Source organism: Cuculus canorus, chromosome 1 (genome assembly GCF_017976375.1).
Source record: "Cuculus canorus isolate bCucCan1 chromosome 1, bCucCan1.pri, whole genome shotgun sequence".
Lineage (NCBI taxonomy): Eukaryota > Metazoa > Chordata > Aves > Cuculiformes > Cuculidae > Cuculus > Cuculus canorus.
The window spans coordinates 89,467,191-89,477,266 of record NC_071401.1 but is presented as its reverse complement, the minus strand read 5'-3'; the positions used below and the strand labels follow the sequence as shown (position 1 = coordinate 89,477,266).

General features: G+C 42.5%; 1 long non-coding RNA gene across 1 annotated transcript; it reads right to left on the bottom strand.

Moving 5' to 3' along the window:
* Positions 1 to 292: 292 nt before the first annotated feature.
* Positions 293 to 9,867, bottom strand: LOC128850664 (uncharacterized). The gene is made up of 3 exons (XR_008448036.1): positions 8,464 to 9,867; positions 5,376 to 5,568; positions 293 to 1,080 (listed from the first exon to the last, which is right to left on the bottom strand). It is a non-coding gene; the product is annotated as an uncharacterized LOC128850664 (long non-coding RNA).
* Between the last annotated feature and the right edge of the window lie 209 nt (positions 9,868 to 10,076).

Genomic DNA, 10,076 nt, shown 5'->3' with positions numbered 1-10,076 from the left:
CCTGTTCCAGAGTCCTGATTAGATATTCCATAACAAAGAGAAACCGTGGCTTAGAGGACTTTGTTTTCATTTGCAGCCCAAAGCTAACTTAAGCCTTCTGGCTGGGAGATACTGCACCAAGATAAAACCAGGCACAGACAAAATAGGACTGTTTACACTTGATACAGCCATACCTTGAGTTCCCACATGATCAGAAATAATAAAACACCAAAGGAAGAGGCACTGTCTTCAAAAGCCTCAAACCCTATCCATTCAAATTGCTATGATCCAGTACTTGCAGGGGTACTTGCTCTACAAAACTGGTCAAGGACACAGCCTTCTGGCAAAGAACCCCAAGTCTATGAAAGCGACTTTACCCTCCTACAGTTTCAGATTAAAAGACATTCAACTAAATCGAAATCTCATCATATAGCAGAGAATCAGACAGAGGCAAGCAGGCAAGGCACGCCTTCACCAGTTCGCCCCTATATTGTGACAAATGGCCCACTCTTTAGCCAAGTTAAAAAGGCCACATTAGGGAGAGGAGGAAGAAGAGCCCATATGTTTAATTCCCTTTAATTCTAAATTAATTTAGCTAAATCACTATTAACTTCTGTGTGTGAGCAAAGCTTATTGTCAGAAAGTGAATTGTAAATTAAAAATGAAAAATAGAGCAGTGTCATCCATGTTGTGGTTTAACCCAGCAGTTAGCTAAATCAACCACACAGCTGTTCACTCGCTCCCAGCTTCCACAGTGGGATGGGGGAGAGAATCAGAATAAAAAAAGTAAAACTCATGTTTTGTGATAAAAACAGTGCAATAGGACAGAAAAGGAAGAGAATAATAATGATGATAAAAGAATATGCAAAACAAGTGATGCACAGCACCATTGCTTACCACCCGCTGACCAATGCCCAACTCTGTTCCGATGCCACGGTTCCCCTGGCCAGCTTTCCTCGAGTTTATATACCGAGTATGACATCATATGGTATGGAATATCTCTTTGGCCAGTTGGGGTCAGCTGTCCTGGCTCTGCTCCCCTCCAACTTCTTGTGCTTCTCCTTGGCAGACCAGTACGAGATGGTGAAAAGTCCTTGACTCCTTAGCAACAATGAAAATATCAGTGTACTATCAACATTATTCTCATTCTTAATCCAAAACGCAGCACTATACCAGCTAGTAGGAAGAAAATTAACTCTGTCCCAGCTGAAACCAGGCCAATCGATTACAAAGGAAATATGGGCTGAAAGTACTGCTGAATTGCATGATGGCTTCTAAAAATACCAGAATGCAAGGATTAAGTACAAGTAAGTTAATAAGGTGTTATATTGCATTCTGAAGGCTGCTTAAAATTAGCTGTGAATGTGCTTTTGCTTGTCCTAAATACATTGCAGAAAGACGTCTTTTTTTTTTCATCTCTTTCAGTTTTACTTCGAGCTGTCACACTCTGAAAAGTCTGACTCTGTCGGCACTAGAGGAAGAGAGACAGCTTTTCTATCACTCTTCTTTCTAATCATGCTCTCAGGCCTGAAGTAACCAGTTTTAATAAGTGACGTATAGAGGTGAAGCTCAGTCATTTCGCCATGTGATTTATTCAGTGTGCATTAAGGCATCATCACACAGGGCCGTATTTTCTGTTGAGAAGGCACTTTCACAAGAAGTGCCCAGTTTCAGGATCAGATCGTTTCTTAAAAAAAACAACAAACAAAAGACAGAAGGAGCTACAGCTTTCCCAAATAAACCTCGACTGAAAATAAAATGTTACTAGGATTTACTGAGTTTCTACTGTGCCATCTGCAACCTTTGCAATCAGTGGGGCTGGGAACCTTCTTCTTTAAGCTATAATGTAAGTTGAATGAATTGTGAGCTATATGCAGTTCTCAGGATCAAGCCTGTGACCCAGAAAAGTCTCTAAACAACTGCTCAGTCAGGTACTGCCTGGCCCCACACAAGGTCCTGCACATCCCTCTGGCACAACAGCCAATATTTAGTTACGTATAAGAAGTTTGTGCTTCCAAGGGAACTAGGATCCTCACACAGAGTTGATTCCACTCTCAACCTGCATTGTCTGATCTTTCAAAACTAGCACTGACTGAAAACACTGCCCATGCACAGGCCCCTATGGCATCTGAGAGCAATCTGCTCCTCTTATTCGTGAGCAAAACATCCTATAATCCACTACAGAATCCATATTCTTGCATTGCTATGGATATGATATTCTGCCTTTTCACTGTACTTTTCTTTCAATTTTAATAGACAGCGAGGGGTTGCTGAAGTTCACTAACGGTCAAACAAGTTTGCAGTTTCACAACTAAACATGCAAGCAGCTCCTCAGTCCCTGAAGCCAAACTCATTTCAGTGTCCCCTTCTGCCAAAGCTGACACCTCAGAGCTTTGTGACACAGATGAAGTTGAGGTAAGTTTCTCCTAACTGCAAAAAAAATTGCTGGTTTATCCTTTCTGAAAAATAAAAGCTCGTTCTAGAAGCTGTGCAAGAAGGAAACTTCTTGGATAGCATCTTAACTGAGAAACTCAAGACAATTCCCCTCACATCCAAAGTCTGGGTGGATAATGGCAGCTCAGTTATAACTCTGTGCGTCTCTACTTCTGAAAGTAAGGGTCAGCATTTCATAGAATCATAGAATAGTTTGGGTTGGAAGACACCTTAAAGATCATCTAGTCCCAATCCCACTGCTATGAGCAGGGACACTTCCCACTAGATCAGGCTGTCTAAGGCCCCATCCAACCTGGCCCTGAACACTTCCAGGAAGGGGGCATCCACAACTTCCCTGGGCAACCTGTTCCATTTAAAGCATTTAAATGCTATCTGACCACAGCTGCCAATCTACAAAGCATTTGCAATTAAGCATGTTCTGGTAGCCACCCTTGTCTTTAGAAGAGCGTGAGTTTGCACTGCCTGAATGTATTAGCCAGCAGCAGTTAAATACAATCGAGCTGTCTACTTCTAAGTTTAGGGCAGAATATTTGACAGCTGCAGTCCTTCTCCCAGTGGGTATGACTAATCAGATCTACTCCCTGATATTCTTTCCACCTCTTTAGGTGTTTGCACAGATAAATCCTTTTGGCCAAAAGTCCTTTTCAGTTGAGTAAGTGCTCATTTCGTATTTTTCCAGCATACGTATATTTTTTCAAATTCTGTGAGTAACACCCAGGGACTGTTAGACAGGGAGAATCACAAGTTATGGATGGTATCGTCGAGTTGTTCGAGTCAATGATTGAACAGTGCAATTCATCACTTCACTGCCATGCACTAGATCAGGGGTTCTATCCCCTTTGTTAGCTTTTCAAAGATGTAGGGTCCAGAAGGAACGTTACTGCTTTGCTCCTATTTCAGAATTACTTGTGAACGAAGCTTTTTTCACCCACAGAAAAAATGCAGCTTGTATGGTTGAAATAGTAAACTGAGTTGCAATTAACTTGATTGTAATAATGAAAATAAACTCCTTTAAGAATAGCAAGGCCTTGAGCTAGCTTTAGTTCCAGTCTGACAGAGACAAATTGATTTAAAATTTACAGTGGCTATCAACATTGTTAGTAAATAGGCCTCCAAAGAAGCTCAGACTGATAGGGCTATGTCCAGCATTTAAAAAATAATCCATTTTCCATTATTATAAGACAGGAGACTTTTGTAAATTCAAATAAAATCAAGGATTCTATTAGAGAATGTTTCTTTTCTTAAGTTGTTCACAACGTATAATTAGAACCGTAGTGTACTTTACCACACGCTGCACAAGAGATCCTCTGTCTCATGGTAGCACACTGTCTCATAAACCATGAGTGACTCACTAAGGACTCTCAATCTGTTGCTATATGTTTTCTATGCTTCCAAAAAATAGTTGCCAAACTTAATCCTATGAACAAAGTAGAACAAAGAGATGCAACTTCTTTTAAAAAATTCCAGGTTTTTTAGTTTTTAACTAGTTGCGTTTGTAACCCTTTTAATAAACAGAAAAAAGCAGAGCACTTGCGCAGTAACTAGCTATAAACCCCTTCTCTCTAACACACACACACTTTTGCAAAGAAAGCTCTACTGTAGCTACAACAGCCCTGTACAATTCACAAACTGGTGATTTGTGTCACAAAGTACTGCACTGTCAACAAATAATGTAATCACATTACATGTAGGCCATAAAATAATTTGCTGTGAAAAGGTCATTGGTACTTTTCAACTGGACTTTCATCAACACATCATAGATAAAGTCTTATGTTCATGCAAGTGCTACAATGGAAAAGTCTAAATATTTTTTGTCTGTTGGTATGTGTTTGATGTACAGTGATGCACAATATCACATTAGAATTTAAATACATACCTTAACTTTTATTGAATACAAGGTTGAAACTTTGCAAGTTCACAATATGCAGCTCTGAACTAACTGATATTATGTGTGGGAACTCTCCCACACTATATCTGATTCTCTGATGTCTTCTGAAAAGGATGAAAGATATCAAACTCTTATTACTCATAATTCATATAGCTATTTGGATATAACATTGCTAAATGTCACAATACTTTACAAATTAAGTGATTAACAAGAAATCTTTGCATTATATTTGTGTACTATTGTTTTTTTATTATTAAAAAATATTTAAATATGAAGTCCAGGAGGTGCCTGTGTGATTAAATAGTTTTCTGATTAAAAAAACTGACAGAGAAACACAATGACCAAGCTCTAAAACACACAAACAGAGGACAGCTAGGAGGCTGTCTTGTAGAGTATGTCTACCTCCTTCCCACTGAACATCTGTCCCACAGCTCCAAAGAACAGCAAATGTTTAATTTCTCTGCAAATAAAAAGTCATCTGCCGTCGTTCCCATTAGCTTTACGACACTGCTCACACCACAGATAAATATCAACGAGTTTTGATTGACCAACAAATCCCTGTCTGAAGTTAGGCTTCTAGGCTCCCCATTACGGTAATAAAGAGGAGACAATTTAAAATATTTGGCTGCACGCTGGATAAATATTCGTGTACAGAGGCTGCAATCACTACTGCGGCTATTTCACAAGTGGGAAAGTTTAACCGTGGAGAAGAAATGGCTTGCTTTGAGTCACAAAGCATATTAATAACAACATTGGAAGAAGAAGCTGATGTTCTGATTTCTCAGCACTATCTGCACTGGAAAGATCTGGCAGTACTCCTGGGCTGGGAATGCCCAAGCCTTTCTTGAGCACAAATGTCCTTTCAGGCAGGCTAAGCAGTGCATTACAACAACAGTACAGTCCTAACGTAGCAGACTATCATGCTGCTCGTGCGACCTGCCAGATATCCATTACTCAGCAGAGGACACAATGCACCTAGCAGGAGCTGGCCAGGCTGACATTTGGAGACAGCTTATAGAGCTGGGACATCACTCCGATTCCCCTATGTGCTTACCAGATCCTCCTGCCAGGCACGCCCTGGGTTCTCCTGCAGCTTTAAGATCTTGCCCATGTTCTATGATGAGATGAAGCAGGTAGAGGCAGTCACCAAGCTAAACATATGTGCCAGCCATTCCTCATATACCAGGTCACTCAGCTGGACAGGCATCCAGATGCTGCACAGCATGAATGTGTGAGGTAGTGCCTGTCTGCAAGAAAGCCTGAAGTGAGAGCCAGCTCTATGCATGAGACTTCCCAGGCCTGTTCTCTTCCCATTACTACTAGGAAATGTCATTGGCTTAAAATGGCAGAAGATCAAAAACTGCTGAGTTGAGAGAATGAACACAAATGAAAATACAGTAGAAATCTGTATTTCAGTAGCCTGAAAAACCCACACAAACACAGCCATCCTTCTCTGCCCCACAAATGGGCACTGCTGACCTCTTGGCAAAGAGCCAACAGGAAAGCACAACAGTAATCTCAAGACTGTTAAAATGTCACTGCTTTTAAAAAGTGCTCAACAGCAGATTCAGAAGTTTTAATAAAATATCATAATCCCAGTAACCAGACAGTATAGAAACAGATCAACTACGGTTGATCAGCTATTAACCAAAAATATACCACACCTATCAAATAAAATCAGGTTTTATTTTATGCTGAATTATCCTTTTACCCTTGCAAACTGCAAAATTCTGTAACTCACAATGAATCTTCTGGGGTCTGTAATTTAGTAACACACACTGCTGAACAAAACACTATAATTTGGATTATGTTTCAGATGAGTCATTACTTCTGCTTCACTATTCTCCTGAAATGCACTGTTGTACCGTACCTGGAGTCCGGTTTTCCACTTGAAGAATTGCATTTAGAGAGCACTACTTACCTTGAAGAATTAATTTAGTTATCTATGTGCAACAAATTTGCCTATAAAATGACTGCAGGCCTGATATGCAGTCCACAATCAGATATATCACTTTTCATCCATGCACTTAAATGTTAAGAAATTGAGGATCTATAGGACTGGAGGAACCAAAAGCCCGAATCAGAACTGAAGCATCACCCTTTTTTATAGCCTGAAAAATCAAACTCTGTTCACCATCCTTAGGGAGAATGATACGTTATACAGGGGCTATCTCTAGTCTACTCAACAACTGTGCAATTAATCAGGTCCATGTGAAAGCACTGTGCAGGGAGCCTGCTCTCCCCCAGAAGCCCTCTTACTCTTTTCAGCAACCCCATTGCCCCAGTTTTCTCCCTTCAGTAGTTTTGCCTTTGCCATCCCAGTAAACTTCTGAAACCTATTTCCAACTCCTGCAAGCTGGGGTTTTGAATTTAGACACGATGCTCATACTTCTTAGAAGCGCTTGTATCAGAGTGGTAGTGCTGCCAGCCTCAGAAAGGTAACAAGAAGCAGCAAAGGTGTACATTACTTTCTACAGTCACATGATTTTTTAACTCCTAATACTCCCCTCCTGCTTAGTGCTGAAACAAGTGACCTTGCCAAGTCTCCCAGGAGCATGATTGTTGTGTCCACAGATGCGCAAGCCCTGAGCTTTTCGGATTTCTGTGTCTGCTCCTCCTTCCTTTGAAACCATCCAGAGCTTCTAAACTATGCAGCCATGTGAGAGGAGAGCTCAGCAGGATACCTGCCACAGCTCTCATTAATCTCTCCTCTCCAAGAAAAGTGGAGAAAGGCAACGGAGCTGAGGATATCCTCCCCCTCCCCAGCCAATGCTGACAAATTCACCAAGACCAGAGCTTCTCCAAGCAAGAACAGCTCTAAGAGGGCCAAAGTCAAAGTGTATCACAACAATTTCCCACCTGCCTTTTCATCAATAAAGCCTGAGTCTGTGCTGTTGAAATCAACTGGAATTTTATTATGGATTAAATGGGAAGAAGGGAAAAGAACAATAAAAAAGCCTGTACTTCCAAGTTAGAGCACTCATAGATAGCCTAATCACATTATAGCACATGTAAGTTGGTATTTTCTTCAACAGTGGAACTAGATGGCCATAAAGTGGGCAGATTGCATTTATTCATGCATATAAGGGAAATAAATTATTTTCATAAATTTGGAAAAATGCATCTTTGCCATGGGGAGGCAAGAACTTAAAATACACTAAGCGAATTAATAACTTGCTGGTGGCAAAACATGATCCAGAGAGTATTTGCTGTTCCATCCTCTATAGATTTAATTTTTTAAACTGTGCAAAGCAGTTTCCTTCACCTTCAGTGAAAAAAAAATTCATTAACCTAAAAAAAAAAGCCAAATAAACCCAAAAACAACTGCAAAACTTAAATCTCAATATGTTCTTGTGAATTTAGGAGTAAAAAATTCCCAGAGCACTATCAGCACCCATCCCTTCTCCAAGGCTCACAAGTTTGTCTCTCTGACACTGAAGCAGCTCACAAAGCTCTGGGTTGGCACAGCTCACAATTGTAGCAACCCAGCCCCTTCCCACCCAGAGGGGTGAGAGACAGCACTCGACTGCAGATGCCTTCTCTCCTTGGAACAGAGCCATCAGCTGGCATCCCGTACAGCGACGCAGGAGGTGGTGTGCCAGCATGGCCTGAACCGGCCATCTTGCTCAATAAACTGGTTTATGTTTCTCAGAACTTATGGGAGTTTCCCTGCCAGTGAAACTGCTGTCAGTTAGCAACCAGCTCTTAACCTGGAGCAAGAAACATGCTCCTTGTGGGAACATCACTGACTTTCCTTGTTGGTGGCATAGATACCTACTTTCTTCATTTTTTTTTTTTAATCAAACCATTATAATGCATTTCTCATGTTGAGAATAAAATGTTTCCTTTTCTTGCTTACTTTCCCCTTGGAAAGTGACAAGTAAGAGAAGTGGGTTTTAAGTCTACATTTAATACAAAACACGTTGGACTTTTTTTATTACACTTAAAGAAGTTTGGATATTTATTGCCTACAAAATGGGTATTTTGGGGATTTCTTTGTAAACATAAGGCAAGAATTTATGATTTAACACTTGAGTGAATCATGATGCAAAACACTTGAGATATATACCGTTCCTTTCCTTACACATTCCACTTTGGTAACTTGTACACAAAAAAAAATCCACGTTCAATCATTTACTGACCTTCCCTCTCCTCTCAGAAGTGCAGGTTCATCTGGTAGATGTAACAGTTCCCATAGCTTTATGTTTATTACAAGACCCCACTGACAATTCTGCTGCTCGCTGCCTCTTTCCCAAGCTTTAAGAGCAACTTTAAAGGAGAATGCATAGCCAGCTACCTCTAGTCTCCATTACCCAGCATCGCTTTGCACCCTGCACAGATGCTTCACATTTCCTAAGTCATTAGAAAGGGATTAGCCAACCCAGCGCCTAACACTGACTGTTGTTTCCTTGACAGCCTGAAGAACTGCATCAAAGGCTCTTTCAGATGCTAAGTCTGTAATCTGGTTCTCCTTCACCTCATGTTTCATTAACATGGGCAGATACAATGGGAGACCCATCCCTATTTTTCCCCTCCATTATCTTGTGCAGATGTTTCAAACTTGGCGCTGCTGGGAAGCACTTCAGGAATGGCAGCTGGCTCCATCCCCCTCTCCACGAGAATCACAGAATCACAGCATTGTTAAGGTTGGAAAAGACCTCTAAGATCATCCAGTCCAACCATCAGCCCAACAGCACCGTATCTGCTAAACCATGTCCCAAAGCACTGCATCATCACGCTTTTTCATAGAACCACAGAATAGTTTGGGCTGGGAGGGACCTTAAAGATGACTCAGTTCCAACCCACTGCCACAGGCAGGGATACCTCCCACTAGATCAGGCTGCCCAAGGCCCCATCCAACCTGGCCTTGAACACCTCTAGGGATGGGGCATCCACAACTTCCCTGGGCAACCTGTTCCAGTGCCTCACCACCCTCATTGTGAAGAAATTCCTCCTTATGTCTAGTCTAAGTCTGCCCCTCTCCAGTTTATACCAATTAACCCTTGTCCTTTGAGAACAATCCCTCTCCAGCTTTCCTGTAGCTCCTTCAGGTACTGGAAGACTGCTACATTATCTCCTCTGAGCCTTCTCTTCTCCAGGCTGAACAAGGCCAACTCCCTCAGCCTGTCCTCGTAGGGAGGGTGCTCCAGCCCTCCTATGATCTTTGTAGCCCCCCTCTGGACCTGTTCCAACAGCTCCATATCCTTCTTATGTTGAGGATTCCAGAACTGGACACAATACTCCACTTGGGGTCTCACAAGAGCAGCACAGAGGGGCAGAATCACCTCCCTCCACCTGCTGGCTATGCATCTTTTGATCCAACCTCCAGGGATTGCAACTCCACCACTTCCCTGGGCAGCCCATTCCAACGCTTCACCACTCTTTCGCTAAACAATTTTCTTAATATTCAACCTAAACCTCTCCTAGCACAACTTGAGGCCATCTCCTCTCATCCAGTCACTTGTTACTCGGGAGAAGAGACCAGCGCCCACCTCGCTACCACCTCCTTTCAGGTAGTTGTAAAGAGCGACAAGGTCTTCCCTCAACATCTTTTCTCCAACTTAAACATTCCCAGTCCCCTCCCGCCCTCCAGACCCCTCAGCAGCCTCGCCGCTCGCCCCTGGCTCCCTTCCCGCCCGGGCCCTCAGAGGGGCCAGCCCGCGGCCGCCGCTCTCGCTTCCCGCTTCCGGCTTCCGCCCGCGCGCGGCCCCTCACGCGGCGCCGGCTCCCGCGCAACTGCCGCCCGGCGCCGGCC